At 39.5% G+C, this 13,002-nt stretch overlaps 1 long non-coding RNA gene across 2 annotated transcripts in view; it reads right to left on the bottom strand.

Moving 5' to 3' along the window:
* LOC122554268 (uncharacterized) overlaps positions 1–13,002 on the bottom strand; it is a 76,045-nt gene that overhangs the window by 15,803 nt on the left and 47,240 nt on the right. For both annotated transcript variants that reach the window (XR_006312952.2, XR_006312953.2), the window contains exon 3: positions 5,630–5,740. This is a non-coding gene — a long non-coding RNA (uncharacterized LOC122554268). The remainder of the gene's footprint in view (positions 1–5,629; positions 5,741–13,002) is intronic.

Below are 13,002 nucleotides of genomic sequence, written 5' to 3'. Positions count from 1 at the left end.
TTCCTCACTCACCTTAATCATACGCCCTCTAGTTCTGGACTCCCCTCCATCCCAGAGAAAAGACCTTATCTATTTACCCTATCCATGTCCCTCATGATTTTGTAAATCTCTATAAGGTCACCCTTCAGCCTCTGATGCTCTAGCGAAAACAGCCCCAGCCTATTCAGCGTCACCTTATATCTCTAACCCTCCAACTTTAGCAGCATCCTCATAAATCTTTTCTGAAGCTTTTACATGAGACACCTCTTGACAAGTCTTAATAAGTTTAACAGTTCCAAAGGGCATAGACACTTGAATGCACAGCCTTCTCCACAGTTAAGTCCAAGATGCCTCCCCACCTCCAGTTGGGAGCTGTGATGAAAATGGAGAAAATGTTGAAAATCTTGATCTACAGTGTTGTATTCCTACTTCCGACCTACCCCTCTTTCCTGTTTGACTCCCTGTTGTAAGCATGAGATGTTCAAATTTGCTTTACTGGAGAACAGTCATTAAATTTTAAATTAAAAACAATCTCATCTTTACATCATTATTTTATATATTTTATTTCTGTATAAAGTATCGATAAATAGAATATCACTTCTCAGAGATGTATGTGAAGAGGTAAAAAGAAAGAAACCTATTGACGGTCCATTGCTGTCAGTCTTGGTTATGTGCTCAATTGTAAGCTATTGTACACTTCTCCTCAAATCTCCTCACATTCCTCTTTTGATGTTACTGAAGTGGAATGTCCTAATTTGGATTTCGACAGATTTAATCATGCTAGTCTTCAGGCAGTTTTACATTAAGAAGCACATGAACGTTTTAATGATACTCTCCTCATGGGGCCTTAGGGCTTCAGAATGCCAAGTTGTCTGTTAGTGAGAAGTCTGTACATGAATATGACAGGTTTAACCAGTTTTCATAGCAGCTATCTGAATCATTGGACTTGCACATTTATTCCATAAATCTCTCTCTCTCTCTTTCTCTGGGCAACTGATTGCGCATATATCTTTCCTGGGATATTCTCCATTTTCCTGGATGGGTTCAGTTCCAACAGTCAAAAGTTTAACACTCTCCAGAACAAAGCAAATTTCTTGATTAGAGCCCTACCTACCACCTTCAACATTGACTCATTCAACCTTACCCTTCTAAGCCATACACCATCCCAGCTTAGAATTATATTGCTGTACCTTCACTATTGCTCATTCAAAATCCTTCCAATCAGCACGAGGGTATACCTACTATCGGCAGCAGCAGCACTGCCAGTCCTCCCCTCCCCACCCCTTCCCAAGAATTGCAGTAGTTCAGAGAGATGGTTCGATACCATCTTCTTCTTCAGGACAATTATGAATGGACAATACATTTTTGGCCCAGTAGCGATGTTCATATCTCATTAGTGAATAAAAACCATATTATTATCTCACAAGGCCAAGGTTCAGTAATGGGTGAAATAAGTGTATGCATCCATGTTTGTGAAAGAATAGATAGAATGTAACCAAAAAAGACTTTTGAGAAACTGTATCAGTCTTTGATCAGACATTGCTTACTTGGAAACAGGAGTTTTCAGGGTTAGTCACTTCCCAGAACGGCAGCTGTGAAACCTCTGTTGTTACCGCTATGTCAGTTTGCCACAGCTGGCAAAGCTCTGTATTCCACTGCATTCTGTTATCTCTTACACTGCAAGGTTTTGCCTTCTCAAAGTATTAACTTTTCTTGATGTTATGGAAAAGGATTGAGTTGTATGTCATATAAATGTGGCACCAAAGATCACAAGAAGGCTGTAATTATGTGTGCTTTTTAGGTAACATAGGGCAGTTTGGAAAATAAATATAGTGTCAAGACTGTAATAACATTGGCAGCTCAAGGCATTAAAAAAAGGAATCATTTGGAATGTAGGAGGATCTTTTTGTTTACATTAATTAATTTGTGTAAGATAATATGGCTGAAATCTCATCTTTTATTGCTTCAGAAAGCAACTTCCTTCAGAAAGACCTGACCACGTTATTGAACAGTTCAGAGTCGACCACGTTGGTTTGTCACAGGAGTCAAATATGGACCAGATCAAGTCATAGTGATGCATTTCTTTCACTGATGGATAAGAATGAGCTGTGCTTTGGTGGCAATCCGACAGCTTCATTGTCACTTGTACCATTATCAGGTTGTAGTGTCCAGATACAACAGGAAAGCAATCTGGGTAATACAATCACAAAGTTCCTCGCTGCAATCCCTGACAAGCTGCTGGTAAAATATGTATAAACTGACTTTCCTGGGTCCTTTTCCCCTCGACATTCAAGCATTGAAGTTTAATGCATTGGATTTCTACTAACAGTGCAAATATACACTGAAAATTTCTGAACCACTGGACTTTACATTGATAGATAGGACAAAAGGATGCAATTGTCGCTTTTTTCCTTGCTAGAAAACACTTTCTGTAAGTGGGGTACAACTCTTCTGGGTGCATTACACATTATCACATTTCTGATCCCTCACGAAGGGTTTTTGCCCGAAACGTCGATTTTCCTGCTCCTAGGATGCTGCTTGACCAGCTGTGCTTTTCCAGCACCACTGTAATCTTGACATTATCACATACTAATGCTGAGCTATGTATCCACCTAATAAAATGTTTTGCATTTGTATGAATGATCTTATTCAAAATCTGCATGGTCTTCCATTGGCTAATCAGATTGTAAAACCAAAGACAGAAAATGGCCATGGCAGTATCTATGATACATATGATGCACATGGTTTTCCCCAATCATCTTCAGTGACTTTAAAGATTAAAGTAAAAGATTAAGGGAATGAAATAAATGTTGTTTATGTTCTTTGGGGTTTTTACTGATCTTTTATCTTATTACAACTGATAATCAAGAAAACCCCATCGATGATGCTAACTTGTGGATAATGCAGAACAACGTTATATATCTTAGAGATATCAAGATGATTATGAAAAGCAGGCAAATACTTATCTCCAGATATGATTATAACAGTATTTTCAAGGTTGTCAGTCCTTGACTGGAATTCAATCTGCATGTTTCACAATGTGTAACACAATGTAAATTCTGAATTCAGGTCCTGAATTCACCTGCCATTTTAAACAAAATCAAATCCTTATTGTTGCAAAAAATGAGAAATTATGGTTTTTGTCCTGTTATCATCACAATCTTAATTCACTTCCCTTCTCCCAGTCGGCTGCTCCTTTGCTGCATACTGCCTAACAGAGCTGGTGGGCTGGTAGATGATGTGACCTCGTACATTTCCCTACATCTTTGTCTTTTACCACTGATCTGATTAATCCCATGAAATGAAGAACCAGGTCGCAGTATAATTTACCATCTTGGAGAGGCTGAGATCTTAACAAGTGGCCTTATTAATTCTTTGGCGAACATTATTCTTACGTGATCTTTGGGTTAGCTCATCACCCCTCCCAGCAGCTCCACCTTCGTTCTATGTACTGGAGCAGTGCCTTTGCATGACCATTTTTTATTTAAATTCACTTGTGAACATGGATATCATTAACTGGTCAGATGTTTTATTGCCCATCTCTAGCTGTCCTTGAACTGAGTGGCTTACTAGGCCATTTCAGATGGTGGATAAGAGACAACCATACTGCTGTGGGTCTGGAATCACATGTAGGCCAAACCAAGTAAAGACAATAAAGTCCCTTCCCTGAAGGTCATTCGTGAGCCAGACAGGTTTTTGCCAACAATTGGCAACTGTTTCATAATTATCAGAAGTTTCTTAATTCCAGATTCTCCATTTTTATTGAATTCAAATTCCACCATCTGCCATGGTGGGATTTGAACCTGGGTCTCCAGTCCTGCAGCAGCAGGTTGTCGTTCTGTAGCAAAGATCACACTGGCAGACAGCCCTGTTAACCTAATGGCTGAGAAAAATCAATCAGAATAAAGGCAAGGTCAAGAAGAGGTTCTATCCAGATGCAGTATCACCAATGGATGGGAATTTCTTTAATTCTTAGCCATAGCGTATGATGCTCCTTCATATTTTATATTCCAGCTGTAGGCTATAAACATATGAAAACTGTGATCCTGTAGCTGGTAAAGTATCCAACATTGCAGCATCTTCTATTCATTTATGGTATTCCTACTTAAGCCAATGGCTCGTGAATGTTCTTGGCAAAATTGTTAGAAACATCAGCTGTCAGAAACAATTTCCACTGGCTCTATCCTCAGATGGCCTCCAGAACTTTCCATAGCGGAACATATCAGCATGTGAGTTGTGAAACAAACTTGATGGAAACTCAGCAGAGAAAAAGTAAAACAAAACAAAAATGTTAAGTTGACTTTTTTTGCCATGACTGATATGGAAGTGGCAAAGTGTTCCTCACAACCAGTGATCTTCACTGTTTCTCAACATTTCTTCAGTGTGTAATAGCACAGAAATACCCTGTAGGGCAGCTACATATGAATGCTTAACAGATTCACTTGAAGTTATCTCTGTTATCTGAAATAGATTAAAATTTGCTACTAAAGCAACTGAGAAAAGCATTTTAATCTAACAAACAATTAACCCACCGTACAAATTCCAGGGAGTGTGTTTCTGTCCTTTTTGCTATATTGTACTCACTTCTTAGCTTCCAAAATGGCTTCCTCACTATTTGTCTTTGTTACTTTGGGCCAGCATAAAACAAATATATTTTTGTCGGTTGCTATTGAGTTTTGTACTCAAGGTGATATCGCAGAAGAATGGAATCTACTGGCACTATGTCAAAGTCAAATGCCCCAAGTTTAGGGATAGCAAACTTTAACATCATGACAATGCCCCCTGCGTTCCTTTGCTGTACAGCGTAGAATTAAGCTGTATAAGATTGTCATTGTAGTGTCAGATTATGGATTTATTTTGATTTCAGACTTTTTATCAATTAAAACAGGGCTGAGGCAAAAAAAAGTATTTCATCCCATTAATCCAGGCGGAGTCTCCACCTATAAGTAAATGTAATCTATTTATATTCATGATGAGAACATTAATTATACGGTGAGCTTTAATAAAAATAATCTTCCAAGAGTGACTGGCCAGGCTAACATTTATTGTCCATTCTAGCCCCAGTGAAGGGACTGATGAGCTGCTTTCCTGAACCACTGCAACCCACCTGGTGTTGGTACACTCACATTGATCTTAAAAAGGGAGCTCTAGGCTTTTGACTCAACAACAAGGAAACTCAGCGTGACTTGGAGGGGGACTTGAAGGTGCTGGTATCCCTTCCAGTTGACTGCTGCCCTGTCCTGCTGGGTGCTGGAGATCACTGGTTTGGAAGGACCTGATGAAGTAAGCTTGTTAGAAAAGCATAAGAACATAGAAAATAGGAGGAAGAATAGGCCATTCAGTCCCTTTGAGCTGTTCATTATGGTTGATTATCCAATTTAACAGTCTCTTCCTGTTTTCCCACCATATCCTTTGATCCATTTAGCCCTATATGCTATATCCTAACTCTATTTGAAATCATCAGTGTTTTGGCCTTGACTGGTTTCAATGGTAACAAATTCCACAGGCACAGCCACCACTCTCTGGGTGAAGAAATTTCTCCTCATCTCAGTCCTAAACGTTTTACCCCATATCCTTAAACTGTGATCCCTGACTCTGGACTGCCCCATATAGTCGCACGTCATATAAATGAAAAACATACAGTACTCACTTTATGATTGTCACCTCGAGAATTCTGGGGATGCTGCTGATTATGGCTTATGGAAATTCAGTCTCCACGCTTTTCCTCTAATTTACATTTTATTCTTTCATCATGCAGGATCTGAAAATAACATATGCTTTGTGTAAATAATAAGCACCGTTCTTTCTGCCATGTGCTGGCACTGACAACTAAAGAAGGCTTTGTGAATATTGAAAGCAAGAGGAGCTAATTTCTACTTCAGTAAGCACAGGAGCGGCCTGCTTTATAGGAATCTGCTTTCATGGGAATCAATTCATTTGCAGCAAAGTCAATACTTTCTACTTTCCTCTCTGTCTCCACTCCTCTCATGCCTCACTCCATTATTGTTGCTGTCATCTACATCAGAGCTCACCAGTTAAGTGGATCCTTCTACTGAATGGATCACACCTTGCTTATAACCTGTTTTCATATCTAATGATCAGTCAGCAGCCTGTTCTCATGTTCATTTATTTCATACCCAACATGAACCTTCAGTGTTTGCGATTAATATTGGGGAAAGGATGTGAGGATTAAGGGAGGCATGTTACAGCAGGACTTTGCTTGGATATGGGTTTGTTCCTCTGTCATTCTGCTGATCTCCTTCATAGTAAATCTCTTCTAAAGTACACGGAAAAGGGATGGGATTTGTTTTAAATCAGTATTGTTGACAGTAGAGTCATTAATGTTTAAATTCTATCACCATTAATCTGCCAAATATACTTTTGTTAACTATTAATTCAATGCAGAGAGAGGTTGCAGTTACCATTGGAAAGGCTGTCATTTGCAGTGTGTGCACAGCTGAGTAAATTAAAGCTCTGGCTGTCTACTTCAAACAAAGTTAACAACCATAGACATCGGGGCATGGGGAGGAAAGAGGAGAACTCTTGTCAAAATAGACAATGGTGGCTTCTGTTCACTCTTTATTTCTCAAGGCAGTGGCATCTAGTGGTCATACTATGTGAGAACACCACACTTGAAATGCCGTGGAGTCTGCTTTGTCCACTGTTTGAGTTTAGAGTCTTTAGGGAATGGCTTTCGTCAAACCTTCTTTAAGATCTAAGAAAAAGAAAACTTTGGATGGAAAAACCTGGCAACAATTTGAGAACAGAGTTAGTCTCGGCAGCTCAGACGGCCTCCCAGAGTCACTGCCATCATCGCTTTAAAATCTTAGCAAAGCATCAACAGTATGAAAGAAAACAGCATGACAGAAAGCTGCATGAGGCAGGTGAGGAATGGGGGCTAAAAAATTTAAGTAAAAGCTGATATGCATTGAGTTTATTAATTTGGTTCAATTTGATATTTGATTTTTCTCCAGCAGTGTTAGAATGGTTTGTAGAATGCCACTAAAAGACTCATACACCCCTTTTTGTTTCCACTTTTGTACCACAGCACCAAGGACTTTGTAATATTCAATTGTCAATAACTTAAGAATGATTTTCCCCTGGGCCATGTAGCTGGATCAGATGACATAGAAAGCACTGGATTTGTGGGGATCTAATGGATCCTTTTTGATACCTGTGCAGGTTTGAGCTGCTTTCCATATGAGATATGCAGTCAATTCTTTCCATAGTTTTTTACTGTGCCCTTGAATTTGTAATGATAAGACATATTTAAAAAAATGAATGTGTGGCAGGGCAGAAATTTTGACATATAATTTACCAGTGGAGGAGTTAATAATATGCCAGACCTGATTGCTTGATTAAAAATGAGAACAAAATGACAGAAGGATGTTGTGAAACTTGAAAAGGATTCAGAAAGGATTGACAAGGATGTTGCCAGGGTTGGGGGATTTGAGCTACAGGGAGAGGCTGAATAGGCTGGGGCTGTTTTCCCTGGAACGTTGGAAGCTGAGGGGTGACCTCATAGAGCTTTATAAAATCATGAGGGACATGGATAGGATAAATGGACAAGGTCTTTTCTCTGGGGTGGGGGAGTCCAGAACTAGAAGGTATAGGTTTAGGGTGAGAGGGGAAACGTTTTCACATAGATGGTGCTGCATGTGTGGAATGGGCTGCCAGAGGAAGTGGTGGAGGCTAGTACAATTGCAACATTTAAAAGGCATCTGGGTGGGTATATGAATAGGAAGAGTTTAGAGGGATATGAGCCGGGTGCTGGCAGATGGGACTAGATTGGGTTGGGATACCTAGTCGACATGGATGAGTTGGACTGAAGGGTCTGTTTCCGTGCTGTCCATCTCTGTTTTTTGTCACCCAAAAATTGAAGCGATCACTCACTGAAGGAGACTGGCCTGTTAGGCTCATGGAATGCAGTTCAAACAAACTGGTCAGACCTTTGTCTGGAGAATTGTATCCAGTTTTGGGTACTACAGCACAGATATGTGGGGGTAAGATTCAGCTTGTCAGTGGATTAAAGGATTAACTATACCTCTAAGAATAGTATAAGGTGCTATGTCATTGTGACTTTGAATCAGATGAAATTAGAGTCTGAGTCTGTAGAGTTCCAGAAGATGTCTTACTATCCATTGTACATAACAATGCTAAATCAAGTCTATTAATGTTCACTTACAGGAGTATGGATCTGATCTTACCGCATGGTAGTGGTGGTGACCTGATCCCTGGAATGCAAGGTAAGGGGCACTTGACATGAAACCTAGAGATAACATGGTGTTGTAGACAAAGATAACGCCAGCCCAACAATCTGACCCCAGTGGTGAGGAAGTCTGAAGGGGCTTTGATTTGTTTGCAGAGCTGATGCAGGCACAATGGGCTGAATAACTTTTTTCCGCACTGTAAAGCATCTGTGTTTCTGTGGAACTCAGCAGTGACAGTAAGCAATAAGTGACAGGCTTCAAGACCCACCCAGTCACCAAACTGCAGAGAGGGAAAGCCCACAATGTGACCAAAAAAAAAGCCGATACGCCACAGTGAGTAATAATCTCTAGTAGATCAGATTTTCTTTAGAAAGGGATAACTGGAGAGGAGGTAACCCACGCAATGTTAAAAATGAAAGTAAGCATTTTGGTGACCCTAGCTTAGATAGCAAATACAGTGATGATGGAAACTGCCATGCCTTTGTTTGATCCTTTAGAGGGCCCAGATCAGGCTGTGTGTTGGGTAAATTAGCACCAATAGGTTTAGCAGATGCCATACTACTTCAGGTCTTGATAAAAAGTGATTTAAGACCTGGTTAGTGTACTATTATTCATGATCAACACCAGTACCAGCACCAATGCTGCCAGACAAGGCATAATAGAAGAAACTGGAATATACAATGGAGTAATTAAAGGTTTTTAATTCTATTTCAGTTTAATGAAACCCCCATCCCAGATTAAGCAAAATGTAATCAGCACGGTCAAGAGCTAGGGAAAGTCATTTTACAAACAATTTATATTATTTGTGAATATTTGCTGGTATGCAACTTTTAAAAAAAACTCATGCAGTACTGGATAATAGTGAAAATACTAGATGAAGCCATATCAGAATGGTTGCAGTCTAAAGAAGACCTTACAAGCAATAGAATGCATTAGGCACATTGAGCTTTGCAAGCAAAACAGACTTCAATGTCCAAGGGTATATAGTATTTCACTGGGGTCAGTTTACGGACTCTGATCCAGTCCACTCTGTTAATCAGAAGGCTACTAATAAAATACTAAATAAAGAACCCCCACTTTCTTTTCATATGTCATTTCATATGATCTGGATGTTTACATCAAAGAGATAAATGTAACTTGTAAGCAGCTATGCTGTTTGAAGATTTCTAAGTGTTTTTAAAGTAGATATCTACATGGTGGTGTTTCGTGGGAGCATGGATTTTGAAGATGTGACTGAGCAGAATATTTAACCCTCATTCTTTCACATGGAGCAAGAAGAAAGGAGCTGGTGTGAAAGTGAAACATATATCAAGACTCATTCTGTAAAAAGAGTCTGTATCATTCTAAACCATCAACAGTGCATACCAAATGGCATCAAGACAATATCCACAAATTTTCTAGCCAGGCTATAAAAGATAATGAAGGTAACTGGATCATTTACACACAAATGAGCAATATGGTGAACAGTAAAGAACATGAGCCCTTGACACCATCAGATTATATACCCAAAGATCAAGGGTCATCTAATGATGATGACGATGACGATGACACAACAAACCAACATCGAACCCAATGTGTGCCATGAGTTTAGATTCCAAACCTGGGATCCATTACACAGAACTTTATTCTATTATCTCACCCTGGTTACTCAAGTTTCATTGTGGGTTTGATGAGTTCCTTGCTTGCAGACATATTGACATGCAAGTGTGTATTAAGACATTTTACGACCATGAAAAACAGTGGCAGTCAAGTGTGGGCAAAACTCCCCATCATCAGTCATTGATACTCTTGGGAGAGCATGATGTACTCCGTGGACAACAGGGAAAAATGAAAGCTGCCCAAGACCAGCAGGTAAGAAATTTTGAGTACAACATCTGGAATTTCTCAGAAATCCTTGGGATATTCCCAGAGCCAAGCTTACTTCAAGTGTAAATACCAAGTATCATGATATTGTGATGAAACAGATGCAAAATCAGAACAACACCACAAAGAGAAACTTTAAATAACCTTATTGTGATGAAGGCAACATAAACAAAGCAACCATAACTAACATTCTGAAAATGTATAGAATCTCTGACAAAGTTCATCGTAACCAAAGCTGGATGGAGAAGCAAACTACCAATGCATTTTGGAGGATTGTACATTTATTGCTCCTGTGTTAAAGTTAATTCAGGCACAAGTTATTTTTCCTTTTTTTCTAAGCAGCTGGATTTATTTTAAGGGCAATCATTTGGTTTTGAAGTCAGCATGATGCTTTAATTTAATGTACATAATGTCTTTAAGAGGAAATACCTTAAAATATAGTCTATCATCAGCTGGTTCAGCAGAATATGGTATTAGTCCCATTATTAACTCCATGAATAGTGGTGATAGAAATTAGATGTACCATACTCAGCTCATAGTGAATATTATCTGTATACAGTCTCATCTTCAAATAAGAACCCACATTATTTGTTTCACCAATCCTTGTTTATTATTAGTATGTTAATATCAAAGAAAATAATGTAGCATCATTGAGCCAAAATTGCTACAGAATGTCTCTGAAATTGGTAAAAAGCAAAAGTAAAAGAAATAGAGCAATAAGAAACAGGGAGGGTTCTCAGGATTTCAGGAAGCATTAGTACAGTCGGTGAGAGGGCAAGGGATGTTTCTACATACAGCAAGGAGGCTAACAAGGCAATCTTGAAAAGGAAATGTGGGTGGAAAGGTGACCAGGAGCATCAGTAACTAGAGTCTGACCCTAGGACATGGCACCAGTGCTGCAAGGAGTTCAATGAGGTAGGTTTTAATAACCTCAAAGTATATAGGAAATAGTGATCATAACATGATAAAGTTTAATTTAAGTTTGAGAGTGAGAGACTTGGGTCAGAAACAACTGTGTCTAACTTAATAAAGGGAATTACAATGAAATGAGGTTAAAGTTGGCTGCAGTGAACAGGACAGATAGATGAGCAGGACTGACAGTAAGCAAGCTGTGGCAGACATTTAAAGAGGTAATCAATGGCTCTCAGCAAAAATACATTCCAGCAAGGAAGAAAAATTCTAAGCATGGTATAAACCATGACCCAACTATGGCTAACTAAAGAAGTTAGAGAGAATATTAAATTGAAAGACAAAGGATTTAAGGAGCCAAAAATAATGATAGCCCTGAAGACTGGAACAATTCAAAATCCAGCAAAGAAGGACTAGAAGATATAAAGTCAGAGAAAATAAAGTACAAGGTGAAACTAGAGAGGAATATAAAGAACTACAATAAGAGCTTCTTTACATTATGTATAAAGGAAGAGAGAAGGCAAAGTGAATATAGGCCACTTAGAAAATGAAACTGGGGAGATGGTTTCAGGAAACAAAAGAATGGCAGATGAGTTAAACTTGAATCATTCATTATGGTGGAAGATACTTCAAACATCCCATTAATTCTAAAAGATATAGGGGAGAAACTAAGTAGGAGAAAGTGAAGATTGCAGATGCTGAACATCAGAGTCAAGAGTATGGTGCTGTCTGGAAAAGCACAGCGGGTCAGGTAGCATCTGAGGAGCAGGAGAATCGACATTTCAGGCATAAACCCTTCATTGGGAATCAAGAGCTTATACTCAAAATGTCAGTTCTCCTGCTCTTCGGATACTTCCTGACCTGCTGTGCTTTTCCAGCATCACACTGAGGAACTAAATACCATTACCATCATTGAGAAGTAGTATTGACAAACTAATTGGGCTAAAGGCAGATAGGACTCCTTGCCCTATGGTTTGTATCATAAGATCCTAAAAGACGTAGCTACATGGATAATGAATGCTTTGCCAGTAAGTTTCCAAAAAATCCTTGGATTGTGGAGAAGTGTTGGAGGCCTTGTGAAACTGCCAACGTGACATCCTATTCAAAAAGAGGGAGAGGCAAATAGCGGGCACCTATGGGCTGATTAGTCTAATAGCTATTGTTGGAATCAGATCTTAAGTAGGTAATAGCAGAATAATAATCTGATTAAGCAGAGTCAGCATGGTTTCAAGAAAAGGAAATCATGCTTGACTAATTTATCAGGTGTTTTTCAAGGAAATCTCAACTAGAGTAGAGAGAAGGGAACCAGCAGATATGTTGTATTTGGACATCCAGAGGCATTCAACAAGGTCCCTCACAAAAGATTAACTCATAAGATAAGAGCTCATGTGTTGGAGGTAGTATGTTAGTAAAGATAGAGAAGTGACTAGTGGGCAGGAAACAGCTGTGAGTGAGGTCAGTGAATGCACTGTTCACTAAACTTTCTTGCAGCTCCCCAATGCACAGAACAGCTCTATTACACACCCATCATCAATCTCTGCAATTGGAACTCAGGTCTATCATTCAGATACTCCACCTCACATTCACACAAGCAATACTGCCACCTGCTTCATATCCAATTCCTAGTGATTCCACATAGGTTAATCTACGTGGAGATGGTGCTGTGTAGCATGCAGCCAGCTGGGACAGAAACCAATATATGCAGCAATGCTGAACACATGCAGGGTGACTGTTTTTGCTTTATGTCTCTTCTCAACTCCCATCTCACCCCACATCCTGCTGTCTGGCATGAAGTGTAGTTTGATTGTTACCATCTGCTATCTCAACCCCTCACCCAAACCCTACCCTTCTGTATTTCTGCTTTCAGCTGTCTAATGGCAGCTGGCTAGACAGCAACTGCAGCCTCCTGAGAAAGCCATGAGGAACAGCTGACATGTGACGGTGAGGTAGTGCCACTTCATCTGACAGCCCTCAGCTCTGATACAGGTGAGGGTCACGTTGTGATCATTCGTCATTGAGTACATGAAAGGCTGGGAAAGAC

This window comes from Chiloscyllium plagiosum, unplaced genomic scaffold (genome assembly GCF_037043375.1).
Source record: "Chiloscyllium plagiosum isolate Xiang-an unplaced genomic scaffold, Cpla_swu_hap1 HiC_scaffold_9, whole genome shotgun sequence".
NCBI lineage: Eukaryota > Metazoa > Chordata > Chondrichthyes > Orectolobiformes > Hemiscylliidae > Chiloscyllium > Chiloscyllium plagiosum.
Note: the sequence above shows the minus strand (reverse complement) of the source record. Positions and strands in the feature narration are given on the sequence as shown.